The sequence below is a fragment of the Capsicum annuum genome, chromosome 12 (genome assembly GCF_002878395.1).
Source record: "Capsicum annuum cultivar UCD-10X-F1 chromosome 12, UCD10Xv1.1, whole genome shotgun sequence".
NCBI lineage: Eukaryota > Viridiplantae > Streptophyta > Magnoliopsida > Solanales > Solanaceae > Capsicum > Capsicum annuum.
The window spans coordinates 61,518,042-61,526,377 of record NC_061122.1 but is presented as its reverse complement, the minus strand read 5'-3'; positions in this window follow the sequence as shown (position 1 = coordinate 61,526,377).

Below are 8,336 nucleotides of genomic sequence, written 5' to 3'. Positions count from 1 at the left end.
TTGAATTATCTCCTTCATAACTATACATAACAAGTAATTAAACCGGAAAAATAGTATAACATAAGGTATTAACACATGTCAACACCATTGTTCATAAGCAATAGACAATTCAAAACCATAACATATCACAAAGTATAACCACAAGCAAACACAGGTATAAAGTTGGTTCCCATAGCTAAAATGGTGTATAAAATAAAGAACTCATCACAACATCCCATACTACTAGAGAGTACACCCAAAAGAACCAATAATAAGTCATTTAACCAACAACATATCCAATTCTCATCATTATTAAACTATATTCCATATTTATCATCAATCCGATGTTTTTCGAAACTTTAATTAGTTACCAACATTGACCATATAACCATATGCCATACTATTACCATTATTTTCCACCTATCGTAAATACCCATTAGAAACTATTTATTAGCTAACCAAGGATCATTAACTAGTCCATTAGATTCCTAGAAATCAAATAATCCTAGTGATTTATGAGACAACTATTAACCACATAGCCATTTTTATAGCCAACATCCCTTAACTAACCATTATTTATCACTAACATTAATCACTACGTGAAACCTCATTTTACAACTAGTTTCCCTCTTACTAACTAGTCTTAATTAGTCGTTTAAACAATATCCATCATGAATTCTTAGTTATCATTAATCATTAAATATACCACTTCATATGTATTTAATACTAATGGGCTACATCCAGCATCCTAATGTCACATTAAATCCATATCACACGCAGGGATATATATATGCATTTATATAAGCATAAAATTGACATACATAGGGAAAACAAAACTTGAACCGGTAGATGTACACATAGGAACATAAAATAATCATCCTCCAGCCTTGCCGAGTATCATCATCATTATCATCACAATATCGTTTGATCTTTTTGGGTATCAATATCAACATCATAACATCCTTCAGCCTTATCAGGTATCAATATCATATCCAATTCAATGTATATAATAAAGATCAAACCCCAAAAAGGATAAAGTAAACACGAGAGCTAAAGTAAAGAAAAATAAAAGGAGAAGCCAGAAGAGCATACCTCCATATTTTCTCATTCATCATCAATGTCATATTATCAATAAGTGTATATATATAACATGAATATTATAAGTTATAAGTTATAATCCAAAAATCTAGTCCATTAGACCATGAGCGTAAACATAAGCATTATCATGAGTAATGGCCCATAAGTAAACTATTCATTCACCGACCATAACCATAAATAAAGTTTATCTCTAACTTGAGCTATAGCAAATCCATGGTTTGATTAATAACATGGCCATGGGCTCCTTTAATAGCATAAACAATAGCTCATTATGGTTTCATCAATAATTGTAGTCAATTATATCATGAACATTGGTTCTAGTGGCATAACCATAATTTACTACCAAGGTTAGCCAATGCGCTTCCAAGGGAGCATTCCCTAGGCATTTAATAAACGTCTAAGGTCTTCTAGTGAACTACATCAATCCAAACTTAAGGTGGGTCAAGAACCCCCTTCTAATTTCCACAAATACATTCTAAGACAACTTCTACTCGGTACTAGGCTACTCCTAGATGTATAGCAAGCTGCCTATAGTCCTAAGACAAAGGTCTTTCCCAAGCACTACACATAACTCAACCATAGTATCTAAGGAACTTCCTTTAATGAAAGATACTTGGGTCAACTTACCCATAGTATGAGTGAAAAGGTCACTCCTATCTAAATAAAGTAACTAAATCATCCTCATGCTAACCATGAGACATGAAGTCCAATTCACCAAGGTCTAAGCCTAGAAGTCAAGCATTACAATCTATGAGTTCAAGTGACCTAAATGCTACAACTAACACCAAGACTTACCATTTAGAATTCCAACACATAAACCCCCTCCCAATCTAACAAGATATCACAACTATACTATAACATAGCTCAATCTTATAAGGAATACGCCTAACCTACCTCAAATCCAAAGAAAGCTCACGAATTGCTAAACCTTTTCTTTTCCTTTTTGAGAAGATTCTTCAAGATGCCAAGCTATAAAAAAACATATTATACACATCATTACAAGAATATCAATACTCATATTGCACCATTGTGCTTCGGGTCCAAAAATAATATCAAAAACTCCAAATGGGTCTCCCTAATGGAAAATACATTTTTGAGGTCACCCTAAATTTTATACACCATCAAGGAATCATAACCCAAGAAATAGGTGAAAGCTAAGCTTATTTCTGCTAAAATCAAGCCCTTATGTTATTTGGGGTTTTGGTCAAGAATTCAAGAAATTCAAGCATGAAATTGAAGGATTCATACCTTAAATCGATGTTAATCAAGATTCCAAGTCATACCTAAGACTTAATTTAAGGTTAAAACACTATTTTAGGGTTTCTAGGTCTTAATTATAAGGGATAAAAGCCCAAAGTATGGCCTAAGGGGTACTTAAATACCTACGTAAAGAGGTATTGCTATCACACTTCTTGGACTGTAATAACATTGTGTAATCGCCCTAGCCCTTTTGCGATTACCATAGTGCGATCATGATGTCTCATGTGCAATCATAATGTACCTGTACTAGCCAAACTTAAAACTCTACCAAGTTTCCAACAACGCACGAGATTCATTCAAAAGCATTATTTTCAAATAAATTATGTAACCACACTAAATTTGACATTTTGGATGCATTGGAGAACTTGGATATAATGCCCCGAGATTACTCTTGGATGTCACACGGTGCTTAGAACCACAAATGATCTGAAACTAACCCGTATAATTTATGAGCAACTGAATAAATGAATAAAATTAGAAATAATAAGCAAAAGAGATGTCATTAACTGAACTTGTTCAATACAAAACTATTCAAAAGCTTGCAACAATGGCCATAAAAAGAAAACTGAAACTAAATATATCAAATTTGACTGACTGTCTAAGAAGCCTATGTAATATTAACTATAGGCAGCCAGGACATGACCCCCACCCATACCTAAGCAATATGTTTAAATAGAATACAATACTAGAACTAGAGTTGAAGTGAGTCCCCAAATTAAGAGAACTCATCACTTGTCAACTGGAAGTTGTGTACTGTCTGACCATGGTGTTGTGAGCTATAACTGGTACGTATATTATGAAACAATATAGCCACACAGACATGTATAAGGTTAGTACTTTTGGAATATACTGAGTATGTAGGGGGTGAATACAATAAGTAAAACTGAATCAATGCATAATCTTAAAAACATACATGCTAAGTGTAAATAGACTCACCAAGAGAATGGAATAAACTAAAAGTTACCATATATTAAAACATGATTAACAAGGTATAATATGATAAACTTGGTGAGTTACTAAACATAATATCTGAAAACTGTCTTCTTTATGGAATAAATAAAACTGAAGCAGAATACACTTTCAAATCGTGCAGGCTGTGTAAAAGGACTCACCTTTGTCATAGGTAAAATTAAAAGCTGAAATCTCATAGGGAATAATTTATAAAACAATCTTTGAACAAAACTATGACTCTTTACACTCAGTTTCTAAAATACTCTTTTTATGTGGGAGATCTCATAACCAACACAAACCATGTTAGCTATTATGGAGTCTAATGTCTAACCCATATTGAGGAGGGTTGTTCTACCCTTGCCAACGGAAAAGAACCTGAACTAAAACTGTAGTGATCACTAAATTGAGCCCAAATTGGGCAAGGGGGATGCTTTTTAGTGACGCCCCTAAACCTATGGTGGCACATATTTTCTAGTGAATAGGATGTCAGAACCCACTCAATGCTAAATACTACAACCAAATATACTGTGTGCTCATACTGATGAAATTTACCTTAAAATAAGCATTTAGGTTTATAAATTTGAAAACCAATCATAATTTGTTAATAAATCATACTCATGAATATTTGTGTTAATTTCATATCATGTCTGAGATCATAAGATCAAAATTGAAATTTGAATCATACTGTAGTAATCTTAAATAGTAAATCTGAACTTCTTATAAATTGAACTAGTCAAGATAAATTCATATACTCTTTTTAGTAAACTGACTGAATCATGCATATTTATAAATTCATAGAAATTCATGTTAAAATACTAAAATTCATCTCATAAGAACAATTATGTAAGTAAAAACATGAGTAAAGGTAAATTCTTGTGCTGACTGAACTTTAAATCACATGATAATATCATAATTTCAAAAACATAAAAATTGGTTATGAACCCTAATTGAAATCTCATAAATTCAAGTATTAAAAACAAAGATTTTGGTCACAAGGATGTTTTGATTCTTGAATTGAACTTTTGGATTTGGACTTGAAGATGAAAAATCTTAATTTCTTGCTTTGGGAGAAGAGAAAAATCGCATGTTTATTGAGTTATTTGTTGTTGTGTTGAGAATGACAGATATGGGATTTCTTTGGCTTTTTATTCAACTTAAAATAGCTTAAATGACATAGTTTTGGGGTTAAAAAGTGGGAAAAGATCAAAAAGCCGCTTAGAAACTGGGTGGAAGCAGTCCCAACAACTTAGGTCACGACTCATAGGGTCTGGCCACGAGTCATGAATTGAGTCATTTTTAGAATTCCAATTGCAGCCTCTACCTCCCAGATTATGACTCCCTCCTAACGACCCGTAATAAGACATTATGAGTCATAGTTTGGACAACTTTGACAGTGCTTTAGTATTTTGTCCATAGCTTTTCACCCCGATATCGGATTAAGGAAAACTTGGTACTATTAGAAGGCTAATTCAATTATATATTTATTTGTGTCTTGAGCTCAAAAAATATTAGTATACCAAAAGTTATGCTCATTTGAAGATGACTATAGTTATATTCTTCACAAGAATTTAATCGCTAAGGGATGTTTTGACTTGTCTATAAGCTAGGAGCTATCTGGGGTCTTAATATATGACTAAATCACTAATAAAATGACCAAAACATGAGGCTTGATCTTGCATAAACTTAAAGCATGGTTCTAACATTGGCTTGGATTTTTGGGGTGTCACAATATCTCCCTCTTAGGATCATTCATCCTCGAATAAAGACAGACTTGGATGAAAGAATATAAAAATATATATAATCCTTGACGGAGAATTCTAAGAGCTGAATATGGACATGATTATTAAATTTCTGACTAACTTTAACTACTTTTAAAATTTGAGAACTCACTAGTTCTGTTTAACTAAATTATGAAGTTAAATACTAACATGATATCGATTTCTAAATCTGGGAATCTGTTATGGTTTAGACTGATTTAGACTTAGAGTAAGGACTCAACTAAATTCATAATTAGCATGAATATGAATAAATTACCTCATGGAATAGGCATATAAAACATAAGCTAGGATAGAATTACTATGCCTTAGACAATGCAACTGCTAACTTTCAAGCTTAGCCACACTTCTCAAATACTTCCTCAACTATACTTTTCTCCTTAAATACAACACTTTATTTGCTGCCACTTTTAATCTTCACATGGGTATTGATAAATCGTTATACCAAGGTCTAAGATGAACCAAAATCTCTCACCATGTTCAAGCCTAACTCAAAGCCACAAGGTACTACACAAAACACCATAATACTAGTCTAAACAACATATTTAATAAGCTATATGTTTTTAGAGCCCTCATCTCAAGAATAATACTCCTTACCACTTCAACAACTAACTTCAACCTCTTACTATGAATTCATTAGTGCATAATGCATTTATCTACTTATATACCAATATGACATTCAGGCCTATCATTATAACCACATAAAAATTTCTAGGCAATCAACCCAACTAGGAATTTTCCCGTATTGTCTAATACTGCTATCAACAAAAACTTTCTTACACTGTTACCAAGAAGACACCCCAAGAATTTTAACTAAATATGACATATCCCAAAGCTTTGCCTCAATCATCCTTAATAATTATAGCCTCAAATAAAATAAGCATACAATAATCCTTCTCTAACAAGGAATATTTACGCTCTTCCGTCTACACCATTATTCATCCATTTCCATCACCACTATCTTTCATAAGGAGAGGTCACTTGTAATGTGCCGAAAATACCCCCTAGATGTCACACGGTGCTTAAGACTAGGAGTTGTCCCATGCTAACCCATAAAGCCTACTTAACTTAAAACTTATTAGAAAAGTGAACTAGAATATTAGAATCTAAAGGCAAATAAATTCATAGCTTAAACGAGAGTCTTTAACTTGATAATCTTACACAATCACTTTGAACTTAAAACATAAACAACCTAATAAGCCTCTACTTCGGACTAGAGAGCCACTAGGATAAACCATAGCTGACCTAAATATAAACTGATGTCAAATAACTTAAGAATTTTATTTGTGAACAGAAGTCTAATAAACTGGGTCCTCAGACTATGAAGACTAAAAAAATATCAGGATGTAGGTAATGATGCCCGTAGTCAATCGTGCAACTAAAAATGAGCCCCAGAAACTACATTATAAGACAATATAACACATAAACATATTTGTGGGCTAGTACCTCTGGAACGTACTGAGTATGTGGGGGTAAATGCATAAGTAAAACGATAACTGAATATACATATAAACTTTTAAATGATGCATGCGAGTGTAAATGACTCATCTTGAGATTGAATAAAACAAAGACTACAAAATCATGAACATGCATAATAAATCATAATAACAAACTTTGTGAGCCATAACACTTCGTTTCTAAAAGCTTTACTTTTCATTCTTTCTTTGGGAGATTCTTCTAACAGACATAAAGAATGTGAGCTACCATAGAGTCCAGCGTCTTACCCACGTTGGGGGTAGCTGTTCTAGCCTTGCCATTGGAATAGAACCTTAACTTAAGTGATAACTGAACTTCATCCATATTAGGAAAAAGCTCAACCTATGGTGGCTCGTAGTTTCTAGGAATTTAGGATATGCTCATCTACATTCCCTTCTTGGTGCTAAATACTACTCCCAAAATACTTATATGATCATACTTAAGAATCCACCTTAAAATAGCGTAAGGGTTTATAGACTGAATAACAAATTATGCTTCTATTTAGTTTAAATCATAAAATGTATGAACAGTTATGGATTTTACGTCTTATCTTTAGATCAAAAGATCAAGCTTTACTTTAAATCATGTTATAGAATATGTTAATAGATCTTAAAAGCATAAACTTCTTGTAAACGCAGTACTTGTACTTAGGACTTGGAATTCATAATTTAGCTCATAGAGATTCATAACAAAACATCATGCTAAATAATCATCTTGAAATCTTTCAACAATATCTTTGTCAAGATAATGAAATTCAAATCAAAATATGAATTTTATAAGTCAAAACATGAATATATGTAAACCTTGATGCACTTAAAGTTTTCAATCACATGACTGTATCATACTCCAAGAATATGGTTATGTGGGTATGAACCCTAATTCAAAATAAGTAAATTAAATCTCAGAACCATAAACTTTGGGCACAAGGATGAAAGAATAAACTTGTTCATAAACCCCACATACCTGAATTTCTTGACTTGTGAAGAGAGTTTGTATCGTGAGACTTGAGGGATGAGTTTGTGTGAGATGAACCCTAAAGTTAAAGTTCTTGAAGATGGTAGGAGAAGTGTCGTTATTTGATTGAGGAATACAGGAAAATAATGACTCTTTAAGGGTTGTAGTTTATGGATGCGAAGTTATAATAGAGGAAAAGACCAAAAAGCCCTTAGTTAAACTTTATAAAAATTGGTCTTCAGCCTTTATGACTCACCCATACGACTCGTATGAAAGGGTACGACTATGCCCCTCAACTTGTAAGCTTGGTAAAATCTACACGGGTACACACTAGTCAATATACGAGTCCCACCTACAACTAGTATCATCTTTATACGACTCTTATCCCCTACCTATATCTTGGTCCGAATCTTAGGGAGTCTATACTGATGGACTATCAACTTACCTCCATACAACTCGTACCCTACTTGACGACTTCTAGGGGTCAAGTCCTAGCTACAATAGAATGTACACCATGCCATACTTCTTTGTATACGACTACAACATACCACTTATATGTTGTACGTATGACTTAAGGGAGAAGTCGTATAATGTACAAAAACTTCTAGACATAGGGTATTACAATATCTCCCCTTTGAAAATATTCATCCTCGAATGTGATTCATCTAGGATTGGAATTTGGATAAGAATCAACACCTCCACATTGAATTTACAACCAAGCTTACCACTATCAAAAGGATTCAGTTCCTCATAACATAAAATACAATTAGGACCACTTAAATGGACTTTAAGTTAAAGAACTTTCTGGAAATAACACTTTACCTCAGGTAGCAACTGAATTGG